This window comes from Hakea prostrata, chromosome 9, assembly GCF_041222555.1.
Source record: "Hakea prostrata isolate BN-2017 chromosome 9, UWA_Hpros_2, whole genome shotgun sequence".
In the NCBI taxonomy this organism is placed as follows: Eukaryota; Viridiplantae; Streptophyta; class Magnoliopsida; order Proteales; family Proteaceae; genus Hakea; species Hakea prostrata.
In genome coordinates, this window is record NC_142608.1 from 45,166,214 (window position 1) to 45,180,365 (window position 14,152).

A 14,152-nucleotide genomic window follows, 5' to 3' on the forward strand; every position below is an offset into this window, starting at 1 on the left:
GAAACCCCAAGCTGAAAGCCTTACATCTCTCATCTTCCCACAATTCTTGTTCATTTTCAGAGCCAAAGTTCGCCCGAATTTCAGCGATCTTTAATCTTGATGTTAAAGACAGAGTAAATATTGGTTCTCTGCCGGAAATCATACTAGTTCTCTTTTGTTTCTTTCTCTTTCTTTCTTCTTCTTCCTCTCCTTCAACTAAACACCTGATCCAAGTATCCAACTCAGAGATTTTGAAGTTAAAGATAGAGATCTAGCAAGATTTCGTCCATTTTCGCTGGTTTCACCAGAACACCGGAAAATCGCCGATTTTCCGGCGACATCTAGGAAGTTTGATTTCGATCCTCTTTTCGTATCGCCATTCAACGAAACTACTGAAAATCGGAGAAATTTCGCCGATTTTCGGCGATATATTTTTCCATGGTTGCGTAAAGGACCAGGATATGCGTCTCCACTCGAAGCCATGTCTAGTCCTAGAGAATCTATTCTATATGTTGCTTGTGTTTATTCAGGTACCTATCTCGTTGTCTAGCTCAAATGAGTTTGTTGATGTATTTTTGTGGGTTGTTTTAATGTTCGGTTCAAACTAAAGTATTCTTGTTCTTGATGGACAAGAATGCAGCAGATCTGAGCTAATATTTGCTTTGAAGTTCGCTCTGTGCTGAGGTACTTTTTGTAAAGTTTATTGCCCTTGGTTTTGTTCAGGAAATGTGATCGGTTTTCATCGGTTTTCTCTGTGTGTGCGCCGGCTCCTTTACTTGACATTTGTTACGACTCAGAGATTTGTGAAGCTTTGAAAAGATTGCTGGCTCTAATTGTCAAAGCTGATTCCAGGTGGTCTTCACTCTTGAGCAGCAGATATACACCCGAGATTGTTAAATCCAAAATCGCCTCCGAGACTCCCTCCTCGTGCGTCCGGTAATTCCATTTATAATTTTATAGTTTGTCTGTGTGTTCTTTATTGTAAATAAAATGATAAAATTCTTAATATAATTATACAATATTTCATTATGTATCTTCTTCTTGATTATATTTTTTGGTTTTGGAGATCCGACCAAAAATGTTATTGAATTTCAATTTTTAATTCTCATGTGAAATGTATAGTTATTGAAACTTCATGACTTAAATCTCTTGTCTTTGTGAGCTTTTTTGTTTAGGGATGTTGTAAAGAGTTAAGCTGCACTGATGTATTGAGCTTAAAAGTCCTAATTTAGGTTATGAAGGCAATTTCTAAATGAATAAAAATGCCCATAATCTCTGGTAGGTCCCATCTCATTGCTCATTTCCATTAGTTTTCTAGCTCTTGCTAAATTCCACTACATTGAAGCAACTTTGAATATTTATATTCAAGTTCAAAATAGTGTGCTATTCTTTTCAGCTTATTTGGTTATCGTTTATCCGATTCATATTCGGTTATTAATTTAACTTTTTGTAACTGTATTAAATTAATTGATGCGTTGCATCAGATACATGGTTTTAGAACTGGGAATTAGCCAATCCTCTTTTTAAAGCCTTTCAGAAATTATGAAGGCAACCTCAAGTGCTTGAGATGCATTTAGTCTTGGATTGCAGTGTGGTATTGGGAGGAAAGATCATCAGAGCTTCACTCTCATGTTATCAGCTCCCATCCTATTTATCACAGTAATTCTCCCTGGCTTGTTCTCAGGTTCAGAATCTCAATGAGCTCCCAACTAGATCATTTGGATCCATTTTATCGTAACCTGCATTTCTGCATCAATATCACCAAATCAATTTCCTCTACCCAACTCCATCTTTATTAACATGCAAAAAGAAATCCATTTGGTATCACAGTTCAAACAATATTTAGAAAATTCATGTAAACTACCATCTACAATGGATAAAAGAGAGAATTTAACTAAAAGGAACCGAGTGAATTTAAACATAGTGGATCAATTCAAGAAACACATGAAGCACTAAGTTTTGTACCCTTCAGAAAATATGACCTAGATGCTTATACCCACTGCTTGTCTTACTCATGACAGGTATGATGCATTTGGTAGTCTTTAGAATCATCATGTTTTGTGAGGACTGAAAGGACACTATTGGTTGCTGGTCTTAGGCTCTTAGTTATGACATTATCAAGAAAGATCGGACTGAACTACTTGAATTAGAGGGTCATTGATTCCATGGGTTTAAGTTGAGATTTGAATGGATTCTCTTGGTGAATTTGGGCTCTTTGTAAGGTTTTGGTGAACTAACATTTCAGAAAAGGAAAACAGTAAAAGGGAGGGTAGTTTTAGGGATTTGGAGGTTTTGAAGTAGAAATTTGGATTGCTTACAATCGAATCTGAACTTGAAATGAGGAATTCTCAAGGTTTATTTATTTATTCTGCTTCTCTTATTTATTTTATTTTTAAAAATTTTTTATTGCATTAAATTAAGCATTCGTTGCTGTGATTGGGGGGGGGGATTAAATTAAGTCTAAACTGGTCACCAATTGATGCCTGACAGCTAACATCACCTAGATTAAGTCTTGAAGTCATATTATCAAGGCTCTTGGTGATCAAAGTAGTTGAAGGTCGTTTGTTAGGACTGTTATAATTTGTTATTGATTAATGCCAAAAGCTAGAGTATCAATCACAACAGCTAGAGTTTGGTAAACTAGAGTATTTGCTATGGGGTAAATGGCACCTAGGTTATCTAACCTTTCGATATATTGTAGCTAGGTGATTCAGCCACCTTAAAGGGGTATTTTTTCTCTTCTTGGAATCAACTAGGGTTGACATGTGTATGGGTTGGGCCTTCGTTCCAAGGTTTACATTGTAATTGGCCAACTTATTGGGCCTATAACATGGTACACAAGCCGGGTACAAAAATAGGTTTCTTAATTAGTTTAATTTTTTTTGAAGGTCATGTCACCACTAAGAAGTCACATGACTTAAGTAGGATTAGTTAGGTCAATTTAAGTGTAGGGTTTTGAAGTGATTTTTTGTTTAGTTTTGTTAGTTTTTAATTTAGTTAGTTCCATTCCAGTGAGAAACGATATTTCATTTAGGCTGATTAAAGCCTATTTATATCCCATTAATAGATGAACTGATTAATTTGAATTTTCATCATGCAATTGTGTGGCTGCTGCCTTCTTCTCTGTAAGAGGGTGTTGTCTAGTGTCTCATAGTCATGTTCAGATAGCTTTAGTGCTGATGTTTGAAGCCCTAGTGCTGTTCCCTGGCAATTCACAGTCCAAGAGGAGATTGGGTGGTAGGTGTTTCAAACCATAGTTCCTATTTTTGACTCCTTCACTTGATCCAAGTGACAGTCACAATGTAGAAACCCTGGATTTGGATCTTACAAGTGCCTCTTGGGAAGGCCCAATTTTCAGATATTAAATTTTGTCTGTCAGTTTTGGCTGATTTTCAGTGAGCAGAACCCTTTCCCGCTCTCCTAGAATTTAATCCAAACCCAGCCCCAATTCCATCGTTAAACCTGGAAATCTGAAAACTTTAAACCTCACGACGCCTAGCCATAGTTCCCAAATGGCTGCAAACCAGAGAGGAATTACTCTTATTAAAGAGCTAATTGAGCAGTATGGTTTGGAAACAGTTCAGGCTTACATGACCCATGTACAGACTAATGCAGAAGAAGCTGTGAGAGAAATGCTCAAATCAATCTACACCAGAATTGCAAGTCCTTCATATAATTTTGAAGGAGCAGATTCTGTCACCATTGAAGAAGAAGATTATATGGATGATGGTTCTGTTATACACTTAAAGCTTACTATCAATACTGAGAAGGGTGAGGGTTTGTTTGATTTCATGGGGACTAGCCCAGAAGTGTATGGGAATTGGAATGCACCGGAAGCAGTTACAGCTGCAGCTGTCATTTATTGTGTACGTTGTCTAGTCAACGTTGATATTCCTCTGAATCAAGGTTGTCTGGCTCCAGTTAAAATATACATTCCAAGAGGTTCTTTCCTTTCTCCCAGTGATAAAGCTTCTGTAGTAGGAGGTAATGTTCTAACATGTGAAAGAGTTACTGATGTAGTACTCACTGCCTTTCAGGCCTGTGCTTGCTCTCAGGGTTGTACTAATAATCTCACTTTTGGGGATAATAGTTTTGGTTATTATGAAACAATTGGAGGTGGGAGTGGTGCAGGGCCTACTTGGGATGGAACCAGTGGTGTCCAGTGTCATATGACCAATACCCGTATGACTGATCCGGAGATCCTTGAGCAGAGATACCCTGTTTTCTTGCATAAATTTGGGATAAGAGAGAACAGTGGAGGTGCTGGTCTTCATAGAGGTGGAAATGGACTTGTGAGGGAGATTGAGTTCCGCCGTCCTGTGACGGTAAGTGTGCTTTTGGAGAGGCGTGTTCATACACCAAGAGGTATGAATGCTGGTAAAAATGGGGCTAAAGGGATTAACTACCTGATTACAAAAGATAAACGACAAGTTTACCTTGGAGGTAAGAACACAATTGAGGTACAGGCAGGGGAGCTTCTTAAAATTTTAACTCCAGGGGGTGGTGGATGGGGTTCTATTCCTCGTTGATTCTCTATTAAAATAGACTTTGTTGTGGTCCTCACTCATTCACCAGGTTATAGAAATAAATGATGAGTTCATACTGGTGAATAAGATGTTATGGTCCATTAAGGTAACAGAAAGGACATGTAAGTTTCAAAAATAAATTGACTTCATACAATCATACTTGTGTTTATATCAAAGATTTCTATATATCAATCTTTCCTGTAGTTACAATCTTCAAGTGTCCCTCTCAATGTTTTCTCTTTTCCTTGTGGAATGATGGATTTGGATCCTGTCTTGCCTGAAACTTGGTGCTACTTGTGCTTCAATCGTTGGGATTGCACCAGGTGACAAGGTTGAATGTTGGTCAGTCAAATAAGCATGTGGAATTCCTCCACTGAAGTAAAAAGAACTGGAGTTGAACCCGAGTTGGACCGAACCTAATATCCATGAACCGAGATCCGTTCCATATCGAATTAACACAAAACCAACAGCTGTCAGAAAAAGAAAAGAGAGAGAGAGAGAGAGAGAGGGATATCCATTTGAGAAGAAGACTGCTGATGAAAGGGATACACCTAAGGTGACCTTAAAGGGTTATAGTTCCAGCAATTTCACAAGGTATGATAGGTCAGGGCTCTCTCCTTTTTCTTTTCAAGTTTCTGATTCAATGTACCTTTTTGTTCTTTATTCCCCTGCTCTTGGAATCATGTTATTCTATAAATGCTTTTGGTTGGTCAGCACAATGTTCTTTGAAGGTGGCCACCCAAAATATGTTGATGCTGAATGCATTCGTAAAGCCTTATCCTAGTGATAAAGTGTAGGATGGCGGAGGTGGCGGCACTCGAAATTTATGAGATACTGAAGATTTTTGTTAACATAGTGTGAATTAGATAAGACACATTCCTAATGCTGTAAGTCAGAATGAAACTTACGATGCATGACAATTGGGCTTTCCCATGAGATGTCTTGTGCATTTTCTCAGTGTATTATATTGTGTTACTTCATATTGAAGATTTTCTATTGAAAGTGAAGGATTGCTTGGTTAATGTTGTAAATGAGCTGGTGGAACTCTTCGGCTTTAAAACCTGATTTGTTGCCAGAAATGTTTGCTTGTAGACATGTGGTTGTCTAATATACTGATACCTTATATGAATATATGATGGTTTGATCATTCATGGGCCCTTTAATTGCACAGGGTATGGTGGAATCCTCAACTTGCACTCTTTTCCATGAAAATTGGTAATCTGAATAAGGAGCTGGAGCAGAGTACTAATGAGGACAATATTGTATGAGAATAGTTTACTGAGATCAGGTTAATTATGGGATCAATTTGTACTACTTGATTTGTTTAAGGGGGTGGGGGGTTATGAACTGTGTGCGATGCAAAAATCATAATAAGAAGTGGTAGTAGCATGCAGTAGTTCATGCTTCTCTAGCATATATATTACTTCCATGTGTCCTACAAGTGATTTGATCATGTGAAGGAAAACTTGCCTTGTAGTTCATTTCTAAATATTACTCCATGTTGTGTTTGCTTAAAATCGTTCCAGTTGTTTCATTAATTTCCCCTTACTTTTATGGAGTATACTAGTTCTAGTTGTCTCATTAGTTTCTTCTTCTTGGAGAGTTTACTCATCAATGCAGTGACAGCATCTCTTTTCTTGAATAATGTTTGAAGACTGAAGATTTTCTTTCTTTCTCTCATGTCCACAAATTTTTATAATGCCATACCTTGGAACTGCAATCATATGTTATGTTCAGGTTCAGCCTGTAAGCCGCTGATCGAAGGAACCACGAGAGCAAGAGGCAGGCCAAATATGACCATATGAAAAGTTGTGACAAAGTTCATTTGTTGTCTAGATCTTGTACCTATTATGACCTTGGGTAGAGCCCTGTTGGAGGACAAGGATCCATGGAGTTGTTGATGCCATCTATGTAGTTCTCAATGTATTATCTTTTTCTTTGTTTGAAAATTGAGATCCAACATGTGTTTTTTAAGGTAAATCCTGAGCTCAAAGAAGTTATCCAAGGTATGATGGTTCCAACCCATCAGGTTCATTAATCAATTTTTTTGGTGTGAACATGTGTCTTGTTCATTTCTATTGCTCAGTTTTCTTTTCATATGCAAAATGAAAAATATAGTCAATGAATAGAACCCTATCCTATTGGACTAGCTTCAGTTTCTATATGAACTTTTTGGTATAGTCAATAACATGTCTTTCACTCTTGCTACCTGATGTAGTTCTAGATTGGTAGGGGACCATTAGAAATTAATGACCAGATCTGCTATGAACAGGTGGGCTTGACTAGGCCAAAAAATAGTATTTGGTCATATTAGGGTTAGGATTTTATTGGACTGGGGTTTAGTGAAAGGTTTATGTCAAATGAGGGTGTAGTGGATAACAGTGAAGGTCTCACAATGTTTTAATGAGGGTGAAATATATGCAATTGATTTGACAGCAATTTACAGGTAGGGTTTTAGATTTCTAGAAAGAGAATGATGTAGAAATTCTTGGGTTTGTCTGATTAGAACTCAACCAAATTTGAATGTTTTTGTTAGGAGTCTATGGGGGGTAACTAGTTAGAATTGTGGATAATTTTGACAGTTGGTTTAAGTCCGAGTGAGATTAGGGTTTTGGGAATAAGTTGAGATGGGGTTTGCAAAGGTCTTAATGGAAAGAATGGGTTGAGCGTTGGATTGACTTCTCAGATGGCCCAAGACAATGCTTTTGAGGTAGTCATTGGGAAGGAACGTCCGGGGCGGGATCGTGGTGCAGGTGTAGGAGTTACACTTACTAGTCGTCACCTCACTTAGAAAGACAATGAGATGCGATTGGAAAGAGAAAAAAGTGAGTAAAAAATTGGAAAGTTGGAGAATGAGATCAAAGACATCAATCAAACATAAATTAGTGGAGAAGGAAAAAGATTATAGTCAACTTCAGCTTGAAATGACCCAATTAACTCAACTTGCATTGGTTGAAGACTTTCGATGATCTTTGGCAGTTTGTATTGTTTGATCATATTTGTTTTGTTTTATTTTGACATACTTGATCATAAAACTTTGTCTTAACAAAGGGGTTAGAATTGTAGATCTCCATATTTGACTCACTAATGTGCTTGTGGACCTGTGAATGTGGTGCAGTTGTGTGATCATTTATCCGGAATGGGTGGATGCTATTGTGAAGACGGGTCATCTACAAGTATGGAGCAACCCACTCCGGGCAAGGGAGGATGTTGCTGCTGACTTCAAACACAACAAAAAATCCAGGTCGGAGATTTTATAGGTGCCCAAATGGTGTAAGGCATCCACATTCTTTTATTTGGGTAGATCAGATGTGTGGCAGTGCAGCAGCAACGTACGTCCATTCTAGAGCTTCAACGTCGTATGACAATGTCAATAGTAGAGGACAATATAAACGCCCTACGTTCAAAGTCAGTACTGTAACATAGACAAGAGGACAAGAGTAAAGTTGTTGGGTATTACTGAAATTTTATTTTAACAAAATGTACTGTATCTATGTGAAAGACTGATCACATTGTATTTCAAGGGTTGTAAGTACTTGTCAAAACAATTTCACCTATAATATATGATATTGTATAAAATCAATTATATAATCTTTCATATCTATTGTCTATATGACAGTTAGACTGTGATGAAACAAATAATTGAAACCAAAATATGGTTTTTTTTTTAAATTATTGATTCCCTTTTATTAGTGATACAACAGGCTTTAAACATTATTATAAGTCTTCAATTTATAATTTCAGTGACTATAATAGTGTGATGGAACATATTAATGGTATGTTGTGTGGTTATTACAATTCACCAATATTGGGAAGTCTGTGCCATTTCATCATGTGAACACAGATAGCAAAGGGGCTGGTTCCCTTTTAAACGGCACCAATCCGTTTCATCTCTGTCAACACAGAGACCAAAGGGGTTGGTACCCTTTAAAAGAAACCAACCCATTTCATCACTGTGAACACAGAGACCAAACGAGGTGATTCCCTTTTAAAATGAACCAACCCCTTTCATTATGTGAACACAGAGACCAAACGGGCTGGTTCCCTTTTAAACGGCACCAACCCCTTTCGTCATGTGAACACAGAGACCAAACGGGCTGGTTCCCTTTTAAAGGGAAGCAACCCCTTTTATCACTGTGAACACAGAGACCAAACGGGGTGATTCCCTTTTAAAAGGAACCAACCCCTTTCATTATGTGAACACAGAGACCAAACGGGCTGGTTCCCTTTTAAACGGCACCAACCCCTTTCGTCATGTGAACACAGAGACCAAACGGGCTGGTTCCCTTTAAAAAGGAACCAACCCCTTTCATCACTGTGAACATAGAGACCAAACAAGGTGATTCCCTTTTAAAAGAAATCAAACCCTTTCATTATGTGAACACAGAGACCAAACGGGCTGGTTCCCTTTTAAACGGCACCAACCCCTTTCATCATGTGAACACAGAGACCAAACGGGCTGGTTCCCTTTAAAAAGGTACCAACCCCTTTCATCACTGTGAACACAGAGACCAAACGGGGTGATTCCCTTTTAAAAGGAACTGACCCCTTTCATTATGTGAACACAGAGACCAAACGGGCTGATTCCCTTTAAACGGGCACCAACCCCTTTCGTCATGTGAACACAGAGACCAAACGGGCTGGTTCCCTTTTAAAGGGTACCAACCCTTTTCAGCATGTGAACACAGAGACCAAACGGGCCGGTTCCCTTTTAAAGGGTACCAACCCCTTTCGTCATGTGAACACAGAGGCCAAATGGGCCGGTTCCCTTTTAAAGGGGTTGGTTCCGTTTAAGCATGTGATCACAGAGACCAAACTGGCGGTTCCCTTTTAAAGGGAACCAACCCGTTTCGTGTGAACACAGAGACACGGGAGGCCAACGGGCCGGTTCCCTTTTAAAGGGAACCAAACCGCTTTAAGCATGTGATCACAGAGACCAAACGGGCCGGTTCCCTTTAAAAGGGAACCAACCCGTTTCGTCATGTGAACACAGAGGCCAAACGGGCCGGTTCCCTTTTAAAGGGAACCAACCCGTTTAAGCATGTGAACATAGAGGCCAAACGGGCTGGTTCCCTTTTAAAGGGAACCAACCCGTTTCGTCATGTGAACACAGAGGCCAAACGGGCCGGTTCCCTTTTAAAGGGAACCAAACCGTTTAAGCATGTGATCACAGAGACCAAACGGGCCGGTTCCCTTTAAAAGGGAACCAACCCGTTTCGTCATGTGAACACAGAGGCCAAACGGGCCGGTTCCCTTTTAAAGGGAACCAACCCGTTTAAGCATGTGAACACAGAGCGGGCCGGTTCCCTTTAAAGGGAACCAACCCGTTTCGGCATGTGAACACAGAGGCCAAACGGGCCGGTTCCCTTTTAAAGGGAACCAACCCGTTTAGCATGTGCCAGACCACGGGCCGGTTCCCTTTTAGGGACACCTTTCGTCGTGAACCGGCCTAAAGGGTCGCTGGTTCCCTTTTAAAAGGAACCAACCCATTTCATATATGTGAACACAAAGACCAAACAGGCTGATTCCCTTTTAAACGGAACCAACCCATATCATGTATGTGAACACAGAGAACAAACGGGCTACTTCCATTTTAAACGAAATCAACCCTTCTTCATCACTGTGAACACAAAGTATCAAATTCCGTGTTACCAAGTAATTAAAAAAGTATCAAACCCGTTTTAACATAGACGAAACGGAATGGGTCCCTTTTAAAAGGAACCACTCCGTTTCATAAGACTCATAGACAAACGGACTGGTTCCTTTTTAAACAGAACCACTCCATTTCGGAAGACTAATTTACCAAATGGAGTGGTTCCTTTTTAAATGGAACCAATCCGTTTTAAAATTGACGAAACGAAATTATTCCGTTTTATAAGGAACCACACCGTTTTATATGACCCATAGACGAACGGAATCGTGCCTTTTTATACGGAACGACTCCGTTTCGTCATCCTTTATAGATAAAACGGAATGGTTTCTGTTTAAAAGGAACTACTCCGTTTCATAAGACTCATAGACGAAACAGAATGGTTTCTGTTTAAACGGAACGACTCCGTTTCATCATTCCGTTTAAAAAGTCTTCGTATTTGGGCACAGAGGCTAACATTCGACGTTGGCAATGACAAGAGAATACCATATGAAGGTGAGTTTTGGTGAAGGTGATGTCACTAGTAAGGTATTTGATCCTCTGGCATTAAAATGGTTTTTATGATCTTGGATTATCCGGATCTCACCTAGTATCACAGCCTTCAAGAATGGAAATTTTTGAACCATAAACAAGATTTGCTACACAAAAGTATTTGTACACATTCAATGAGTCTAGTTGGTTAACAAGGAGAATACAATGTTCATATCAAACTAAATGTTCATAACAAACATCAAATCCAGACCTTCCCGCCAACTGTGGGATGACGAACCAAGGTGTCAAAACTGCAGGAATTTCAACTGTAACCCTACATGTCAACCGCCAAAAACCTACATCAGGACATCGGTGTTGTCCAATTCCCATAAACCATTCCAACCACCAGCAAGCAGAACAGCTAAAATCTCCATAAGAAAAAAGACCACACAAATTTAACAAACAACAACGGAACATGAAGTAACACAGGACATCGAGAAATGCTATCTTCAATGTCATCTTCAGCCTTCAAAATCTATGCAATGATGAAACTGTTATCTCAAACCCAATCAACACTTTCTCAGTTCAAGCATGAAGGCAATGTAGGTCCATGGCAAACAACTGCAACCACAATATAAATGACAACCAACAAGATGACTATCAATGCGACCTTGCAAAAAAAGTATATAAACAGTCAGTGGAGCTATCAGGAAGCTGGCCAATGTAGCAACGAATTTAAGAGCTCATTTCTCTTTTCACTAATACAATCTTTTGTTTTTTTTTTTTTTTTTTTTTTTTTTTGGCAGGGGTGGGGGGTTGTATGTCACACACACACACACACAGATTGCATCAGAGCTGAAAATAACCAAATCACCACCCACCCCCGAATTTTTCTTTTCCACCACCAAGTAAAAAATAAAAAATAAAAAATCAATAAGGTGAAGATATTACTTGACATTTGCTATTCAGCTCTGCTGTTTTCCCTCTGAGATTGTCTGCTCTGAGTCTAAGATTGGATCGGTAGCTTGATGTTTAAAGTCCAAGAGGCCTCATGCCTTACTCTAATTTGTATTGACACAACCTCAACCTATACATTGTACAGAAAGATTTCAATGGTCCTTATTGAATAAACAAAACTCTGGGCATGGCTTGCTGTGGAATTTAAGAGCTCAAAAAGTTGATATGTTAATATCAAAACCTAATAGTGCAGCATTATTATCAATATGAGCTGAATCTTGTCCTTGTCCCACACTTTGTTTCTTAGTTGTTGGATTTGGGTCCTTTTCTGACTGGCTCTTTCCGTAGAAAATTAAAGAAAAGAAAAGAAAGAAAGCAAGACAATTTGATCTCAGCTTGAAATTAACAACTTGCAGGAAAGCATAAACATGGATGCTACCTGGATCCCAATTAGTGTGCCATAGAAAACCATAACAAGAAGATGGTAGGAAACCTTTTTAGAATTTATGAACGTGAATCATGTACTAGAAGATTTGTACCCAAAAAAAAAAAAAAAAAATCATGTTATTGAAGATAATGAGTTATGTTACTGGATATCCACCAGAATAAATAAACATTAAGTCCAAGACTAATTTACTTGTGAAATTACAAACAAGAGAGCAATTTGATGAGAGCGGACCCAAATGAAATGTGTAGTATTGCTTTTACTAACAAAAGGAATTCTACAAAACTGAGACAATGACATGGTGTGAATGAAAATCTATTTTGCTCTGTTAAACACTTCTATTGCTTTCCTCATGGATTTACTCTGTTTTACTCTGTTAAACTACAGATAATTATAAAATAATACTAATTTCTGCACCCATTTGACAATACCCACTTGTTATTATTTAGTAAACCAAAGGTTGCAATCAGAACAAAAACTTTAGGTTCAATCATAGTTCTACTAGATCATGTCCAAGCAAGCCTAAATCCAGAATACAGTTGCAACAAGGATGGCTGTTGCATTGAAGGGCTTGGGCCAGCTCCTTGTTGCCCATATCGCCATTGGACCCACTGTTGAACATGGGTCACCCAAAACAGGGGCTACACATGTCATGTGTAGTTGTGTACTCACCTTAAAAGAGGGCAACAAGTGAGGAGTTTTTCCAGCTTGAATGACTTCATGCACTAGTTGGACATCTCTACCTCATAGCTTAATGTCTTGAGTTGGATACTTGAACAATTAGAACCAATAAAAATTCATAGACACGCACACACACACAAAAAGATGTCTATTTAACCAAAGGAGTCTTATGTAAAATTTCTACTCGAAACATTTTAGACCGAAAGACCATAAAAAATGAGCAGATTATTTAAGAGATTTCAATTGTATAGGTCACCAACCCTATAAGAACCACTGAATTCAATAATTGTATATGCCTTGTGGATTACCTTGTATAAAAGCATGAAGCAACATTCAAGCCCAACTTTGCATTAGGATCAAATGAAAATCTGCCATAATGTGAAAGGTCATACAAAAGTTTGGAAACTTCATTGATATCCATAACATTTACACACAGTAAACGTCTACCAACCCTAAACCAGAAGCAAATGCTACTTACATGACATCATTAGTATGAGAAGGAATGTGAATTTATATACTAGTATAATGTTGTCATCACCTAAGAAACGACAGAGCCAATAGGTAAGTGTGATTGACTAGTGACATACTGCAATGATTTCAAACTTTAAGTGTATAACAAACCCTCACCCTTCTCAGTATTGATAGTAAGCTTTAAGTGTATAACAGAACCATCATCCATATAATCTTCTTCTTCAATGGTGACAGAATCTGCTCCTTCAAAATTATATGAAGGACTTGCAATTCTGGTGTAGATTGATTTGAGCATTTCTCTCACAGCTTCTTCTGCATTAGTCTGTACATGGGTCATGTAAGCCTGAACTGTTTCCAAACCATACTCTCAATTAGCTCTTTAATAAGAGTAATTCCTCTCTGGTTTGCAGCCATTTGGGAACTATGGCTAGGCGTCGTGAGGTTTAAAGTTTTCAGATTTCCAGGTTTAACGATGGAATTGGGGCTGGGTTTGGATTAAATTCTAGGAGAGCGGGAAAGGGTTCTGCTCACTGAAAATCAGCCAAAACTGACAGACAAAATTTAATATCTGAAAATTGGGCCTTCCCAAGAGGCACTTGTAAGATCCAAATCCAGGGTTTCTACATTGTGACTGTCACTTGGATCAAGTGAAGGAGTCAAAAATAGGAACTATGGTTTGAAACACCTACCACCCAATCTCCTCTTGGACTGTGAATTGCCAGGGAACAGCACTGGGGCTTCAAACACCAGCACTAAAGCTATCTGAACATGACTATGAGACATTAGACAACACCCTCTTACAGAGAAGAAGGCAGCAGCCACACAATTGCATGATGAAAATTCAAATTAATCAGTTCATCTATTAATGGGATATAAATAGGCTTTAATCAGCCTAAATGAAATATCGTTTCACTGGAATGGAACTAACTAAATTAAAAACTAACAAAACTAAACAAAAAATCACTTCAAAAC

The 14,152-nt window shown here is 38.5% G+C and overlaps 1 pseudogene; it reads left to right on the forward strand.

Annotated features, from left to right (window-relative positions):
• Positions 1 to 3,491: 3,491 nt before the first annotated feature.
• Positions 3,492 to 4,508, forward strand: LOC149005299 (5-oxoprolinase 1 pseudogene; annotated as a pseudogene).
• The last annotated feature ends 9,644 nt before the right edge of the window (positions 4,509 to 14,152 follow it).